This window comes from Carassius auratus, unplaced genomic scaffold, assembly GCF_003368295.1.
Source record: "Carassius auratus strain Wakin unplaced genomic scaffold, ASM336829v1 scaf_tig00029804, whole genome shotgun sequence".
In the NCBI taxonomy this organism is placed as follows: domain Eukaryota; kingdom Metazoa; phylum Chordata; class Actinopteri; order Cypriniformes; family Cyprinidae; genus Carassius; species Carassius auratus.
In genome coordinates this window covers 393,419-412,247 of record NW_020525797.1, presented here as the reverse complement: position 1 = coordinate 412,247, position 18,829 = coordinate 393,419, and positions in this window count along the sequence as shown.

Sequence of the window (18,829 nt, the reverse complement as noted above, 5' to 3'; positions counted from 1 at the left end):
CAGGCGCACAAATCCTATTCTACAAATCACACATTTAGAAACTCGTACGCTCACATTTTTGAAACAATTGCTGCAGTGAATGTGGTGCAAAACGCTGGGAAAAACAGACTAGTTCTCAGTCCCAAAGACCAATGGGCCATCCAGACTTTTACCAGAGATAGATGCAAAAGCAAACATTTGTTACTGGTTGGGAGTTTATCAGAGCAATAGGCATGGGTGACTGGCATGTGTGAGGGTACACTGACATGGAGGCATTACATGTCATTATTGTACAGAGACATATACTGCCATCAAGATGACATCTTTCCAGAGAAGTCCATGGTTATTAGACAAAGACAACGCCAGCTCTCATTCTGATAAAAAGTAATAATGTCGCCATGCAATCATCTAAATGTTCAACATTTCCACCCTCAACCAAAAGAGCTTTAATTTCATTCATTTTCCTTGTGCACACTCCTAATTTGCCTCTTCACGATGCAATGCGTGATTTTTAAAGCTTTTTGGCCTCAGCGGCCGTCTGTACATCCTCATCAGCCATTTTATGAACAATCAACTAGCTGTTTCTCCTAACGTTTTGAAACTCACATTATACACGTTTGACAATTATTTTTACTTGTTGTTCAGGTTAGATACCTGTTTATGCACTTATGTTTACTCGAACAATGATATGAGCTTGAATTCAATTACTAGTTGTTTGTTTGTATTGCATCTTGTACTCATGGCTCATACATCCATTCATCAAATCACATCCTTCCACCTCAGCGGTAAACAGCAAATCTTCCAAGTTTCGTGAGGAGTCAATCGATCGTGCAGTCCCTTGAATTTCATCGATCTTTTGCGCAAGTTTCTTCGATTATTTGTTAAGGCCAATTTTCCAAACAAGTTTCTTTTAGCTTGAGGTTAGCGGTGGAGTCATTCCCGATGCACATGTCCATAAAGCACGCACAGAGATGCGGTTTCAACAACAAATCCCGTGGTTTATTAATCACAATCTCCGGTTTACTTTCCAAACAAGATTACCACAAAAAAAAAAAAAAAAACTTAAAAGCTGTACCATTTGCATGTGATCGAAGAAACTGTTGCTCTCCACCCTTTAACTCAGTTTTCTCAAACAATGCTGCTTCCCTATTGACACCTGTGTGCCCTAATGACACATAAGGGAGGAGGAGCAGATCCATTCACATGACAAATTAGTGCAAAATATGAAAGTTTCCTCATATTTAAATCATAATGTTCAAATCATATATTTAAGCACAAAATAAATTAGTTAATCAAAAATTGAGATATGGCTCCTACATGGTTAAATCAACAACTTTATTAATTGCATAGATGAAATAGATGCTCTTATCAGAGCTGCTGTACCTGAACATGTGTGACAGAGTTGACTGATGTTCAGATGTTGAGTCTTGTTGCTGCAGAGTTGAGTGATGTTGAGATGTGTGGTCTGGTTTGTGATGGGATTGTTGATCACACAGCTGTAGCTGTTTTTCTCCTGATATTCCACCTCCAGAGGTAGAGAGAGACTGATGCTGAGATCAGACACACTGATGTTGGACAATAAACTGTTTCCTTTGTACCAGGAGAGAGTCACATGACCCACATTCACCACTGAACACAACAATGAACAATTCTGCTGTGATGAAGATGAAGATGAAGATGATGATGATGATGATGAAGAACAGTCTCTGCAGATGACAGGAACAGGAAGATGAGCTGAAAACATGAGACAAACTTGAGTAGATCAGGAAGTGTTTATTGCAGCATCAGTCGATGAGTTTCTTATATGACAGTGATCTTCACGTCTCTCTCCACATTTATAAAATATTATTACACATGGACAAGTAACAAAGAAGAAACTGATTGAATTGATTTAGTTATTTTATCATTTAATTAATGTAAAATAAATTACCTTTAATTTACAGGTAAATAACAAATACAAACTAGGGCTGGGCGATATATCGAACGATATGATCATGCGCATCTAATCAGTAAAGCTGCTTCCGTGATCACCGCTAAAATCTCCATCACCTGCTTATAATTGGAGTGGCGTTTAATAGACAGAGCCGTAGATCGCTGACAAGCCACGCCATATCGCGTTCATTACCGCAGGCGATAATGAACGCGATATGGCGTGGCTTGTCAGCGATCTACGGCTCCGTCTATCAGAGGTGGTACTTTCAAGTCACAAGCAAGTCTTCAAGTCATATTCAAGTCCTCAAAGGGTTAAAGCTAAAGAGATAATTAAGTGACTAATTAAATGATGATTGTGCATTAGTGATAAATCTGCTGTTAACAATCAACATCACTGAAGTAAAGAGAAACACAAGAACTACAACTGAATTTAGCCACAGCCTTCAACTGCAAAAAAAGTAAACGAAAACAAACAAACACTATGTCACCATAATTGTGGTCAAGGTTTGCTTTAAGTAGTGTCTTGACCCTTTTACTAATTCAAACCAATTTGATTCAAAACAATTGCAATATTGTTTTCGCAACAAACATGTATGCATTGCTGAGTCGAACCTTGCAGTAACAGATGATCTTATGTGTTTTCTGATTATAGCTCATGATGATTGAACATCATGAAATGGTGTTTATCTTTGGATAGTAGACTGACACTCTGCTATTACTGAACTGAAATAAAAAAAAAAATCTAAATGTTGAAAGACAATCAGTTCAGGTTTTTAGACAAACACACTTATCACATGATCCTCAACAGGGGTGACAATTTTTCATACTGCAGTGCATGACGGGAGTTTTTACTAAGGTTTTACCCAGCATGCAACATTTTGTTGATTGTCACCACTGTTGAGAGTCATATGCTGGTTCTTGATGTCTGTGTGTGTCTACAGAGTATAGTTTTTCAAATTTTGTATTCACTTACTTTAATTTGTTTCCATATTGTAGTTTTACTGGTTTGATTATGCTAAACTTAAATAGAGCTAATGTTAACTCGACTGTGATCTGACCACCTATCACATACAGATTAATTTCTTCTCTCTGCTTTACAGCACCTCATGCAATGCTACATAAAGAGATCTAACATGACAGTCAAGGGTCAAGAGCCCCACTAAAGCACACACTGATCTCCATTATGGTTGCATCACTTTAACCAATAAAACATCAACATATGATCCTCTGTAATTCTCAAGAACAACAGGTGTTCATCATTAATGCACAATCATCATTTAATTAGTCACTTAATTATCTCATTAACTTTAACCCTTTGAGGACTTGGGATATGACTTGAAGACTTGCTTGTGACTTGAAAGTCCCAACTCTGGTAAAAGCTGAATGTCAGTCAACAATCCAAAGAAGACTATCTCATGATGTCCAAGTCAACATGAGTTATAAGCAGAAAAAGCATAAGATCATCTGTCACTACAAGGTTTGATTCACCAATGCATACATGTTTGTTGCAAAAACAATGTTGAAGTTGTTTTGAATCAAATTGCTTTGAATTAGTAAAAGGGTCAAGAGACTACCTAAAGCAAACCCTGACCACAAATATGGTGGCATAGTGTTTTTTTTTTTTTTTTTTTTTTCAGTTGAAGGCTGTGGCTAAATTCAGTTGTAGTTCTTGTGTTTCTCTTTACTTCAGTGATGTTGATTGTTAACAGCAGAAGTTCATCACTAATGCACAATCATCATTTAATTAGTCACTTAATTATCTCATTAACTTTAACCCTTTGAGGACTTGGGATATGACTTGAAGACTTGCTTGTGACTTGAAAGTCCCACCTCTGCTGTCTATTAAATGCCACTCCAATTATAAGCAGGTGATGGAGATTTTAGCGGTGATCACGGAAGCAGCTCTACTGATTAGATGCGCATGATCATATCGTTCGATATATCGCCCAGCCCTATTATAAATATTATGTTCTATATTATTTTGCAACAATGAATTTCAGATATTTTATTGTTTAATAAATATTTAGCTCTTGAAAGTGTAAAATGGTTTTAGGAGGTTTACTAAGGTGTGTTTTCTCAGTAGATCACACTCACAAAAATCACATGTTTGAATATAGTAATGCAGAAGCTGCCCCCTCACCTACCAACAGATCAAACCACATCTTTGTAGGAGCCCAATTGAAGTTTCACTTTGACTCACAGAAGTAGACAGAATTAGATACATTACTCATGGAGATTTTTGCTTTGTTCACTCTCTGTTTTGTGTATAGTCTTAAGTCAGATAAGGCCAAAAATCATCAGGAGCTATTTTATGAAATAACAGTTATCCACTCAAGAACAACAACAACAACAAAAATAATAATAAACAAGGCAATGAGGTTGTATTTATTTGGATACCAGCAAATTCAGGTATTATGGACGGTTTCATCAGGCGCACACACCTGAAGTTAACTTCCAGTCTGTGTTTGTTTATCAGTCTGGCTATGGAGCTGTCTACAAATGTAGTTAAAGTTAAGATGATGAAAAAAATTAACGGAGGCTGGGCTCAGGTGGTTGTGCTGTGGGTTGTGTTTTACATACATTTATATGTGGCACTCACAATATCAAAACTGACAGATTTTCCAAAAGGCTTTGTTGAATAAACATGGGCACATACTGCATGTTTAAAAATCTAAACGAGGCACAGGTGTTTTCACTCCTGCTCTGAATCCATCTCCTCAAGCCCTGGCTTCATCTACCTCCACTGCCAGCCCTCATTTGGCATTTCCAGAGAAGTTTGATGGCTCACACTCGAAATGAAAGGTTTTTTTTTACTCCAAGGTTCCATGTTTGTTCACCAACAACCAATAGTCTCATTGCATTTGTCTGTTCACTTCTCACTGGATGGGTGCTAGTGTGGGCTACAATGGTGTGGCGTGAGAATCATACTGTCTTACTTCCTTCTTGGCCTTCATCCAGTGGTTTATGGAGGTTTGCGAACATCCCGCTGGTGGAGAGGAGCAAGGTGACCAGCTTTTTATCTCTACACCAAAGAAGGGGTCTGACATAAAATTATGCTCTAACTTCCTGCACACTCTTTGCACAGACAGGGTGGCTGGAGGATCCTCTCAAACTACACTTCTGCAGAGGTCTGAGCACGGAGATACAGTCTGAATTAACCTGTCGAGATGAGGGGAAATCCTTGGATCAATTCATTGGGCTGGCCATCAGGATTGATAAACTCCTTCACTCTCATCATCAGATTTGGCTCTCTTTCAGTTCCAGTCGGCACCACATAACCCCAACTTGACACCTCACAATCCTTTTATTAGACCATCCACATCACCTGCCTCTGCTGGGTTCTTCTTTGTCAAAAAAAAGAATGGAGGTCTTTGTTCCTGCATCCATTACCAAGGACATCACCATCAAGTTTCTCTACCCCTTACCCCTAGTCCCTGTGGCCCTGGAACAGCTCCTAAAGGCAAGATACTTCACCAAGCTGGATCTTTGCAGTGCATACAAACTCATTTGCATCAGCAAGGGCGATGAATTATAGGATGCTTTCTCTACAACAACTGGCCACTATGAGTATTTTGTTATGCCATTTGGGCTTGCCAACAGTCCTTCAGTGTTCCAGGCCTTCATCAACAATGTGTTCAGAGACATGTTAAATCACTGGGTCATTTTTTACATTGACATTCTGCTACCAGTTTGTTAATACAATTAGTAAGTAACTAGCATGTTGCTAGCATGATAAGCAAGTGACTACACTGTAAAAAGTGATACTCTATATTTACTCAATTAAATTGTGGCAACAGATTACAAGCAATATTGTTAATTACCTTTAACACATTAGAATTAATTAGAATTAATCAAATGAGATGCTTAAAAGCAATTATTCAAAATGAGTAAAAAACATGAAAAAAAATAATTAAAACGTATTCAAAAATATCGTTTTTTTTGGATAAAACGAGAAGCACCCAGCTGCAGCCTGCATATAGAGGCGGGGTTGCACATGTTAACCCGCCCCATACCTACTGTGATTGGTTTGACCATCTTTCATAGGCATACATGATAGGAAATGTGTGTGTAGTTGGTGTACACTGGTAAAAATAATACTCTATATTTAATTAATAAAATCGTGGCAACAGATTACAAGCAATATTATTAATTAAATTTAACACATAAGAATTCATTGCTAATCAAATGAGATACTTAGAAATTAACCATTCAAAATGAGTTAAATAGCACAAAAATAAGCTAAGTTTAAACAAATACAAACCAAAAAAAAAAAATTTCTTTGAGAAAGAAAAACAAAACACTATGCTAATGAACACTATGTTATGCATACCAGGCCAGTAGTTGGCGACTAAGAAACACAGCGCAAAAATGTAATCCACAAATTCATGTTTTAGTTGATTACATGGAGATGATACAGGCATCGTGTTCAAAAGCTCATGTTGTCAAGCTACCAAAACAGAGTTACTGAAGACACCTGATGTTAACAAACAGAATCATTGCAGGAGAATAATCTACATTTTGGTTACCACTACGGTGGTCAGTGTTTGCTGTAGTTGGGATCTTGACCCTTAACCTTTTAAAGAAAACTTTTTTTGGTTGCTGTGATTGCTGCTAGATAAGCCAACAAAAGAGTAAGATCAGGTGGTGTTGTTTGTTTTGACAGCATTTGGTCTGGATTTCTGAGTTGGTTTTGTCTTACAGGCAACAGTTGTCCTATGTTTGAACAGCATAAGGTCTGGACATTTAAAAGAATATATATATATATTATTTAGGCAAACAGACATCAAGAATCAGCCTAAGAACCTCAACAATGGTGACCATCAAAAACTTGTTGCACTGCATTCTGAGTGCCACCAATCAAAACTAATTTATGGATCCCATCATGCTGTCTGTCACCATTCTTGAGAATCATATGCTGGTTCTTGATGTCACTTGGTGCCAAAGAGAAAGTTTCCCTTCTCCGTCACAATTTTTTTCTTAATCAGAATTCTTAAACTCTGGATTTCACATTAGTGGTGGAAATTATGATTCTTTCTAGAGATTTGTTCATTTTCAGTTCGTTCACTGATTCGTTCAGTGACCATTTCTTCGTAATACACAAAATAAGCCAGCAGGTGGCAAAATAGAGTGTATTATGTGTTATGTCTAAAATCAACGAACGTATTCACTTGTTACAAAAACTGATCTGGCTTTATTAATGTGTGTATAATCGCATTCAATATATAAAGTCTAATTAAGTTGTTCAGATGAACAAAGCACAAGGTTTTCTTGCCTTATCAGCATTTTAATTGTTTGGTCCGACAGTTTGTATATTATATATTCACATTCATAAATCGGGGATTAAACGTGGAATTGCTAAATATCAAAACAAGCGTATGTGCACAGTACAGTAACTATAACTGCGCTTTGCATTTTTGCGAGATTGACATGCTAAAGTCAGACTAACCCGGTTTACTCTCATTCATTTCGTTCACGAACGACATGTGTGTATCAGTTCAGTCATTTCATTCACGAACGAGATGTATCATTCAACTCGTGCACGAAAGACATGTGTGCCAGTTCAGTCATTTCATTCATGATTGAGATGTATCAGCACATTCAACTCATTCACAAACGACATGGGTACCAGTTCAGTCATTTCGTTCACGAACGATAAGATCTCTAGATCTCGTTCAGACTCATATGAAACTCGTTCACTGAAGGGCGTATTCGTTCACTACATTGAACAAATCTCATACTCTGTCACATCTCATACTCGAAGGCTATTGGCTCGAGGTTGAGTAATTCTTTGACAGGATGAAATGCTTGTTACCCGGGTCACCGAGCTGCGCATGCGCTGCTTATAGCGCCGCGCTGCTGCGGAGGGAGGAACTTCACTGAACGAGAAATATCAGTCAGTGGATAGCGTGAACGAGAACGATTCGTTCACCTAAAAGATTTGTTCAAAAAGAACGATTCGTTCACGAACAACACATCACTATTTCACATAAAAATCCAGGTCTTCTATTGTAGAATTACAGGTGTTGCGTTAATGAATGTCAATTTGTCTCCGAGAACAGGCTCAATTTATAACACTCAGGCCAAACAAAGATTATGCTAAATTATAACCAGGACCACCACAATACTCTTAGCAAGTAGCTGTTATAATTCAGTTACAACAGCCATACAAAATGTAACAGTAAAAAGTCAAGGGTCAAGAGCCCAACTAAAGCAAACACTGACCACTATAATGGTAACCCTATAAATGTACCCTTTTTTCCTTCAGTGATTCTGTTTGTGAACTTTGTGTGTTGTTAAATAACTTTGTTTTGGGGGACTGAAGACACAAACTTCTGAACATGATGCCTGTATCATATCTATGTAAGCAACAAAAATGTGAACATGTATAGTGTTTCATGATCGCCAACTACTGGCCTGGCATGTATAACATAGTATTCTTTAGCATAGTGTTTTTTGTTTGTTTGTTTTAAATAAAATCAATATTTTTGTGAATATTTTACTTAATTTTTTCATGTTATTCTACTCATTTTGAATGGTTGCTTGTAACCATCTAATTTGATTATTTATAATTAATTATAAAGTGTTAAATGTAATTAATAATATTGAATGTAACATTTTAAACAATTTTATTGAGTAAATAAAGTGAATCATTTTTTACAGTGTAGTATGTTTGATAACATGGTTAACAAGTGACTAGCTTGTTGCTAGCAAGACTAGTAAGTGAGGAACATCTTGTGAACAGGTTGTTAACATAATTAGCAAGTGACTAGCAGGTTTCTAGAATGACTATGACTACCGTATATATATATATATATATATATATATATATATATATATATATATATATATATATATATATATATATATATATATATATAAAATAAAACAGGTTTACTGAAATTTAAATGCATGGAAAAAATGCTGCAAGGCCTAAACAAGGAATAAGTTCACCATTAGCTGCGCATCAGACAAACGTTTCAACACCGAACAAAGGCGCTTGGGAGTTTCCCAACTGTCACTAAAAACAACAAAATAGTCTAAATAGACGGCAAACCAATCTAAACCAACCAACCTTATTTAACCAACCAACTAACCTTATTCAACTAACCAGCCAAATTTCTGCGCAGAACTCTTAGATTTATTTAAGGACAGAACAATCTGCATTCCAATGTCCTTTCTCATGACAATAATTGCAAGTCTTACTCGGGTCAAAAAAAAAGCTGGACGAAGGCATGGACAGAGACATAACAGACTGAACGTCACTAGCATTGCCAATCAACAAATGCAGTTTTGTGTGTCAAAATCGTCGGCAAACACAGCTGCTTCTTCTGGTGTTTTAACATTATGCTCACTGATATACGTAGCTATACAAAGCAGGACTGAATTTTTTAATTGCTCCAACACTATCAAGTGAATCAAATCCTCCAATGTGTTAATGTCTATTGCTGTACACCAACAATTAAAGTGCTTTCTCAGATCGCGCACAAATTCTAAGTGCGTTTGCATCTCTTCTTTTTCTTGCATTCGGAATTGCTGTCTGTATGCTTCGGGTACAAACTCATAAGTTTTTAAAACTGCGGATTTAACTTTTTTTTTTTTTTGCTAAACTTTACAATCATTGATTGACAATGAACAAAAAGCTACTTGTGCTTTCGCCATTAACACACACTGTAACAGTGCAACACTATTATCATCTGACCAGTCCCTTATTCTGCCATGCGTTCAGATAGGGTAAAGAAAGTATCAGGATCGTCTTCATTGAATTTCAGAAGTTTTAGATTTGAAACGAGTGAAAAAAAAAAAACACACTTTGCTCCTGACCAAGACCAGATAGCTTACCATCTTTCATAAGGTTAAGCTTGTGGAACCCAATACCTAGTTTTCCCTTTTCCAAGTCTATCTTAAGCCGGGCATACACTGTGTGATTTCTGTGTGATTTCGGCAAGGTAACAACTCACACTGTATGAGTAGAGCGAATGCGATGTAAAGCCAAAGCTCACGATTTTTATGCGCTCACTGTATGGTCTGCTCGTCGAGTTGCGATTTGACTGCTCTCAGTATACCTGGGGAATCAACACGTAGGATCCCCCAGAACCCGGATGTTTGTGGCTGTTTCAGAATAAACACGCTTTCCCGGGATAAATGCACAGCTTTGGTGATATGCGCAATTCTGTGTGCTGAAACGTCCAAAAAATAATAAAAAATAGCCGTCGCCCAATCTGGACGTGCAGGTGGCTCGGAAGACGTGGCCAATATGGTTTAGCCCATTTTGCAACGCGAACTGGAGTTAAGCAGGCGTCTTCTTCCCTCTTTTATTTAAATTTTTCTTTGCCATAACTCCACAAGTTTTCCCTCCATCACTTCACTCTACACGCCGTATCACCATGGTTTCGTTTATGGTTTCGTGCATGCGCAGTGAGGGAAACATGGAAAATCAGTTCGTAGTCCTGCTTCAATAGTGCGATACCTCACGAGAGGCGACCAAATTTTCTGATATGTCAGAAATCCATCCGACCAACCAATTGCCGGTCGGGAGAGGTTAATCGCCTCTCGTTTCCCCTTGTACACTGCATGACAAATGAAAATGCTGAAAATCGACCCAACCCGAAAAAGAGTCGCTCGAGGCAGAATCCGGATGAAAATCGCACAGTGTATGCCCGGCCTTACCTTGTTCAGCACTCTGTTTTAATTTCTTATGCTCCATCTGCAAAAGCAGCAACTCTTTTTGCTGTTCAAAAGACAGATTGCAAATTAGATCCACCTGGTACAGTTTTTTCCATCTTGGCTTCTAACAAACCTTTTTCAATCAACCTGGTTTTCAAAGTTACCTTAACATTTTCTTTGAGCCTTTTATCTTTAATCACAATTTCATAATGTCCAGCGATGCTTAATAATTGCTCTTTTGTACACCCTTCCAAAAATTCATGAGGTGAAAAATAAAATAAAAATAAAAAGCAATCAATATCAGTCATGAGAAAAATCAGCAGAAAACAATTCAGTCCACACAGTGCAATCAAATAACGAGAGCTTTCTCTCTACCTACCTATCCAATATTTTACCTAAATCAACCCTAGTCTTCATGCGCTTACCGGTGGGGGGTGTATGCACTGTAGCCCGCTGGGTGAAAAACTGGTCAGACCAGTGACGCTTTCAACACCACGGAGGTTGACTCAAGTGGAGATCTCTTTTTAAAGGAGTGCCTGAAGTACTGGTCACAGGTGTCTCCAATAGATTGCCAATTTGTGGAAACAAGTACCAAGCTAAAATATCCAAGACAAACAGCAGAGGTCGTCACACTAGCATGTCACTAACATGATTAACAAGTGACTAGCATGTCACTAGCATATTTCCAGTATGATTAACACATGACTAGCATGTTGCTATTGGATGAGACAGGAGGCAGACAAGATGGTCAGTTTAATAGTTTTATTTACAGAATGCTCCGAACCAGACGGGGAATATGAGAATGAGAGCGATATGGACCAATGTCGACTTAACTGAACAGTCTCTGATCACAAGAAGTGGATGACGGATCATAGAAGGAGGACTGAAGGCAGAGGAAGACTGGCCGATCTTTGAGAGATTTCAGATGAGTCGCGGATTCTCAGGTGAGTGTCGAAATAGAGTCTGTATGCCATGAAATGACGAGATCAGACGGAGACTGAAGGTTGAGAGTGGGTATATAAAGGTGAGCAGTGATGAAGGATAGCAGATGACGGTGATGAGGATGAAGAGATGCAGGTGATGATAATTAATATTCAGGGGATGACGAGCGAGTGGGTGGAGGGAGTGATGATGATGACGGTGTTGATGGTGGAATCCTGACAGCTATTGTGAATAGCTAGTTACCAGCAGGGGTGCATTTCCAAAAAACATAGTTAGCTAACCATAGCATAACTAAGTTAGCAACTTTAAGGTTGCAATGCAATTTCCCATTGCCAACCAGGTTAGCAACTATGGTTTTGGGAAATGCAACCCTGGTTGGTATGATAAGCACATGACTAGCCTGTTTCTAGCATGATTAGCAAGTGACTAACATGTCATTAGCATGATTAACAAGTGACTAGAATGTCGCTAGCATGTTTCCAGCATGATTAGCAAGTGACTAGCATGTTGCTAGCATGATTCTATGCTAATAAAAAATTATATACGATTTATAAATAAGATCTGGTGGATCTAGATATTTTTTTCTTTACTATATCCTATAGTCGTGTTCAGCTATATGTGTTTGCTTGATAAGGATTAAACTACATGCTTTAAAACCTTTTGCTTTTAATGTCACAATTTAACTTTCCACCCTTATGAAGAGCTGATATTTATCAAGTCTGTGAAGGTGTATTCTGTAATCATTACTTATTTGTAAATGCACAAATATATATGACATATGCACTGACATACATGCAAGAGAACATCCATGAGACACATGTTAGTGGTTGAGCTCACGGCAGTGTTGTAGTCGAGTCACCAACTGTCGAGTCCAAGTCGAGTCTCGAGTCTCAGTGTTCGAGTCCGAGTCCGAGTCCAAGTCCGAGTCACCAAAGAAGAGTCCGAGTCGAGTCCAAGTCGAGTCACCATTACCAGAGTTCGAGTCCGAGTCGAGTCTCGAGTCCCTTATTGGATTTTTTTTGTTTTGTTTTTTGAGGAAACAATAGCAACCAACTGAGTTGGTAGGCATTGAAGTCCATTATATGAAGAAAACATCATTAAATGTTTTCCTTAAACTTAATTTAAGAAAAAACGCCATAGATATCCTGGATGGCATCGGGAGGAGTAAATGATTAGGAAATTTTCATTTTTTGTGTGAACTAATCCTTTAACACTGTATTACAGAAACACACTCGGCGAAAAAAAGAAACGTGCATATTCCAATGATTGTTTGTGTGTGTGTGAGAGAGAGAGAGAGAGAGAGAGAAAGAAAGAGCGCGTTTGTGTGTGAGTGATCACTCGCACACAAACGCTCTCTCACGCTCATTGACGAGTGATTTAGCGTGAGTGCGTTTGTATGTGTTCAAGTGAATGTGTGTGTGTGTGTGTGTGTGTGTAACGCTCATGTTCGTTATTTCCAATGTAGGCGCGCGGTATGCACGCTCATAATGGAAGCGTATGCGCGCTCATAATGGAAGCATCCAGGCGCGTCCGCAACGCGCAACGAGTTAAAAACATCTCAACTTTTCAGAATGCCACACGCACCGCGGGTCATGTGACAAGAACTAACCAATCCGCTTCATCCTTTCCCGCAAGTGCCCGAGCGCTTTGGAAAAAAAGTAAAGTCAGTGACGTCAGTGAGTGTGTTGTCAAGCAAAGAGAGCGAGCGGTAGCAGTGTCTGATCCCGGCCGGTCTTGGGCACGAAACATTTTTTATAATATTTTTTGTCAAAAACAACGTGATGATCAAATCCGAGTCCGAGTCCAAGTATGAGTCAACAGTCCACGAGTCCAAGTCGAGTCACGAGTCCAGAGAATGGAGTCTCGAGTCGGACTCGAGTCCAAAGAATAGTGACTCGAGTCGGACTCAAGTCCGAGTCCAGGACTCGAGTACTCCATCACTGGCTCACGGTGCTGATGTTGTTTAGCTGCTGTTCTTTAACAATCCTCCAGATGGCGTCATTAATCAGTTCAAACAAAAACAAACCACTGATGATCGATCAGTAAACTCTTATTGTCAGCTCGGCTCTGGTATTAATTCCGTGTGTGTAGTATTTATTTATTTATTTATTTATTGTCAGAGATTCATCAGTCCTGCTTATTTCTTTACCATCTGTGAATCTTTGTTGTTTTCCAAGAGAATGATGTAGTAATAACGCATAACCCAAATGACATTTGTTTGATGGAGACTTTGACTGTTTTTGACATGAATAAAGTGTAGGGTAAAAAACAAGCTGCCTATTAATGTAATGATCAGGTAAATGTTCTCTAGTAGACTTTACTGTGGTAACTGCTTGTTGAAGAAGGTAGTTGTCTAGATTTTGAAAGTGCTTTCTGAATATATATATATAAAGCCTACAGTAAAGTGTAGCAGTGTACTATTATAATATAAAGAATATATATATATATATATATATATATATATATATATATATATATATATATATATATATATATATATTTCTATTCGGGGAACACATGATATGTAAAAATTGATAGCCTGAATGCACTGTAAGTCGCTTTGGATGAAAGCGTCTGCTTAATGCATAAATTTAATTTAAATTTTTAAATTTAATTTATATATATATATATATATTGTCACGGGAGGAGCACAAGACAGACACAGAGGCTTTTATTAACAGAAAATAAAATAAAACATGGGATAAAAGTGGCCAAAGGGGAAGAGTGTCCAAAATAAACAGGGAATCTGGTGTCCTCGTCGTGCTGCAGGGTTCGTGTGGGTTGGGCAGTGTTCATGGAGGAAGGGTCCAGGTAAGGGGCGGCGTCCGGCGGCCGCACGCGCTCCCCTCCTCGGTCCGGGGCGCGAGGGGCAGCGGCTTCCTCTAGCGGCCGCATCTCTCTCGTTGGCCGCGGCGCTGGTAGGGGATGGACGGCCCGGCATCCTGGCCCGTCGGCCGTGTAAACGGGTGCGGTTCTCCTCCGGATCGCGGGTCCGGCAGCTCACGTCTCTTGTGGCGCGGGAGTCCCTCAACGCACCCTTCCTGGACCCACGAGGACACCAGCGTGCATGCACGGGGAAGAGACTGGTCTCCCGAGGAGAGGCGCGTTGGGCTTTTAAACAGCGGCGGTGATGAGGCTCCATTCCCTTCAGGTGTGCCCCATCACACGCCGCCAGCCCTGACTCGTCCAGCGCCCCTCCTCTCACACACCCACTCCAGTCGGGAGCCTTGTGAAGGGCGGCGATTTAGGACGGGGTGCCGGTGACAATCAGGGAGGAGGCAGCTGACTCTTCACATTCCCCCTCCCAAGCGACATCCCTGTCATCAGGGCGCCACCCACATGGGAGTGCTACCATCCTCAACCAGGCTCCAAATGGTCGGAGTGGGCGGGGATTCCTCTCCGGGCGGTCCTCCCTCTCGCAGCGCACCAGAACAGGGACAGAGAAACCGGTTTTCCCGAGGAGAGGCGCGTTGGGCTTTTAAACAGCGGCGGTGATGAGGCTCCATTCCCTTCAGGTGTGCCCCATCACACGCCGCCAGCCCTGACTCGTCCAGCGCCCCTCCTCTCACACACCCACTCCAGTCGGGAGCCTGGTGAAGGGTGGCGATTTAGGACGGGGTGCCGGTGACAATCAGGGAGGAGGCAGCTGACTCGTCACAATATATATATATATATATATATATATATATATATATATATATATTCTTTATATTACACTGCTACACTTTTTACTATTTTGCCTTTCTCATATAAGAAAACTATGAATCACACAAAGCAGAGAGAGTAATACAGATAACACAAGACAACAGTCTGAAAGCATCCCAAAAACATCAGTGAGAAGCTACTCCATCATTTCCAATTAACTAGCACACTTTTATCTTTTATGAAAACATAAAATCACCTGTTATTTTAAGCAATTGTAACTGTGATGTATAGAATCATACTTTCTGGCTGCTTTTTCTATTGTAATCATTAATGTTAGATAATCTGATTTTATTAATACCAAGTCCTTTAAAAAATAATAGTAGCACTGACCAGGCCACCAGTTTCAGACTGGAAGTGAGGAAAACTGTTTAAGGTGGATCTGACTTACACTTAAGAGTTAGACTTAGTTTATTGTGTAATTTAATTTTGTTAACTATAATACAAGCTATTTGTCATAGGATTGTTATGTAAAAAATTTAATAAAAATAATACTAAATAATTTTCAAATATTGTGTTATTATTATTCATCATTCAGTAATAAAAGAGTTCACTGTTAGTCCCCTTTTTTCATTCATGTCTTCCCTGAATTGTAAATGGGTCACTGGAATGGAGGTGAAATTAAAAATGCATAACACACATTATCTCAAATTGGACAAGTCAATAAAAAAAACGTATATGTTCTATGTAACATAAACCCATAAAAAAATAATTGTAATAGATTTAGAACAAATAATTGAAACATATACAAATTAAATTCAAATGTCATGTTATTAAACAAAAAAGCAAAAAGCTGAGTACGATCGAGATATTGGTGCGATCTGTTTATATGATGGTGTAGACGGGAGATTCACACTGTAAACAGATTGCCTTGATTTAAACCCTGTAAGTTTTAAAACTTTGCATTCAAGTAATTAAGTGATTAACTAAGTGCTGATTGAGAATTATTGATGAACAGCTGCTGTTAACAAACAGAATCACTGAAGAAAAGAGAAACACAAGAACTACTACAACTGACTTCAGACACAGACTTAGATGAAATCAACTGAAATAAAATACATGAAATCTCTCTAAACCTCTACATCTAAAACCTTAGTTCATTCTCAATAAGATCTTCTGTAGACGTCTGACAGAAATAAAGTCAGTCTGGTTATTAATAAGTGGAGCTGGTGATGCTGTTTGTGGGGTTGTTTAATCAGATCTTGAGAGATTTCATGTATTTTATTTCAGTTGATTTCATCTAAGTCTGTGTCTGAAGTCAGTTGTAGTAGTTCTTGTGTTTCTCTTTTCTTCAGTGATTCTGTTTGTTAACAGCAGCTGTTCATCACTAATTCTCAATCAGCACTTAGTTAATCACTTAATTACTTAATTGCAATGTATATCTTCTTTCAGTGAACTCAACTGTATTAAGTAAAGAGTACTTATAACTGTTAGTTTTAAAACTTAAATGGTGTAAGGCAATCGTTTTCCTCAAACGGTTTGAGTAAACCTAATTTGTCAGGTTTTTAACGATATCTGTTTACTCAATCATTTTGAGTTAAGTTACTGGTCGGGTTTTACAGTGCAGAGAAAGACTGAAGGTGGACTATCTGACTGGATCTCTGACCATCACAAACATCACAACTGAACACACTGGACGTTATGAAGCAGAGATGATCAGACGCCCGCTGTTATAGAACATTTCCTTCAATTTTATCTATCCTCAAGTTAATTTTTACAGACAAAAACTAAATGTAATAAAATAACTTTAAAGACCGTTTGAACAGAGATATTGAACTTCCAAGTTTTTTTGTGACTAGAAATGAACTGAACTGTGAGAATGATATGATCTGTTATTTATTTATTTATTCTTATTATTAACTTGCATTTTCAATGTTCTCTGTCAGGTTGGAGAAAACGTCACGAGTATGTTTTCTTCTCTTTTTAATTTATTTACTTACTGTATAATAGATTGCACTAAATATTTTTCCTCCACAGAAGCAGATGATCATCCATTATTTCAGTAACATTATTTAAGTATAATTTAATCTCCTCCTGTCCCTCCTAATGTCACTTCATCACCAAACATACCTAACAATAGTGAATAGTGTGTGTTCACTTTTCTTGTTCGGTTTCTCTTTTTTATTTTATTTTTTATTTTTGCAGAAAGCAGAAGCTGTTTGTCCAGCAAACAGATCAAACCACAACTCTGTAAAGATGCCAGTAAGAGTTTCACTTTGACTCACAAGCTGAGCGGCACAAACATCACATGCATTCAAGTGAATATTATTCCTGTTTGGTCTGTGGTTCTCCTGTGCTTTGTTACATTATACATTTTTATATCTCTAAAGATTCATTCAAATGCTCTGAATTAGCTTTTGAAATGTTGATAAATTAACTGCTCATGAATTTATCAACATTTTATGTGAGCAGAGGAGAATGGAGGAATCAAGAGAATCGATTTTTCTAACTGAAGTGTCATTCCAGAAGTCCATCTGATGTCAAATGGACTATTTTAAAAATCCTTACCTATCCTTATCCTGTGGGTCTTGAATGTGTCTGTTGTGTTGATGTCTATGGAGGGTCAGAAAGCTCTTGTCAAATTTCACCAAAAAAATCTTAATTTGTTTTAGGTTTGGAATGACAAAAAAAAAAAAAAAAAAAAAATATAGAAATAGCAGTAATATTTTGAAATTGGCTTATTTATATTATAAAGAGATTGCTGTCTGCTTCAGATTTCCTGTGGTATGTTGTTGCTGCTGTTTTTGTATTATTATTAAATTGTATTTGTTTTCTTTTTATTTAATTAAATATTAAATAAATGTACAATTTATGTAGCTATAAGTAATTCATTTCACAGAAATGTCACTGTAAATTGGCTTAAATCATTAACAATAATATTTATACCATGTTAGTAATGTAAGTATATTACTGTGAACATTTCATTTGAATCCACTGCACAAACAAAATAATAATAATAATAATAACAAGCAGAATTACTGAAAAAAGTGCAACAAAAATGGAAGAGGTGAGTAAAAGCTCACTTACTGACTTCCAGCCACAGACTTGCATGAAATCAACTGAAATAAAATAAGTCTTGACTTTTTATTCAACAATGCTGACAAACAACATAAAACTTGCTGCAATGCTGGTACCACCAATCAAACTCCATGACTTCCAGTTTTTCTTGTAACTTTAGTTGTGATGTTCAGAGTTGATCTGTTTATCTGAATGTCTTGATTGTCACTGTCACTTGATTGTGGCTGAGATTAATACACTCATTCTTGATGTGTGTGTGTCTGTATGCTAAAGTGCTAGTTCTTCTTTTTGTGCAAAATAACTTTTACAAATCCTTCAAATGATCTTAACAGTGCTGAATCTCAAGTGACCGATTACTTTGCACCAGTTAAAAGACAGTATGAATGTGTGCAGTAATCTGGATGTACTCCATCAGCTATGTTGTCCTTGTCACGTGACCTACCAGAGTCATTTTATTCTGTACTTCAAAATGCAGTAAAACCAGTCAAATTAACAGTAAAGATATTTTAATATGACAGTTTTTTTTTCTCGCACTAATCACAAACATCAGCTGGTACAGACAAACTAAGTAAAGACATTCTGTCTTAATTTA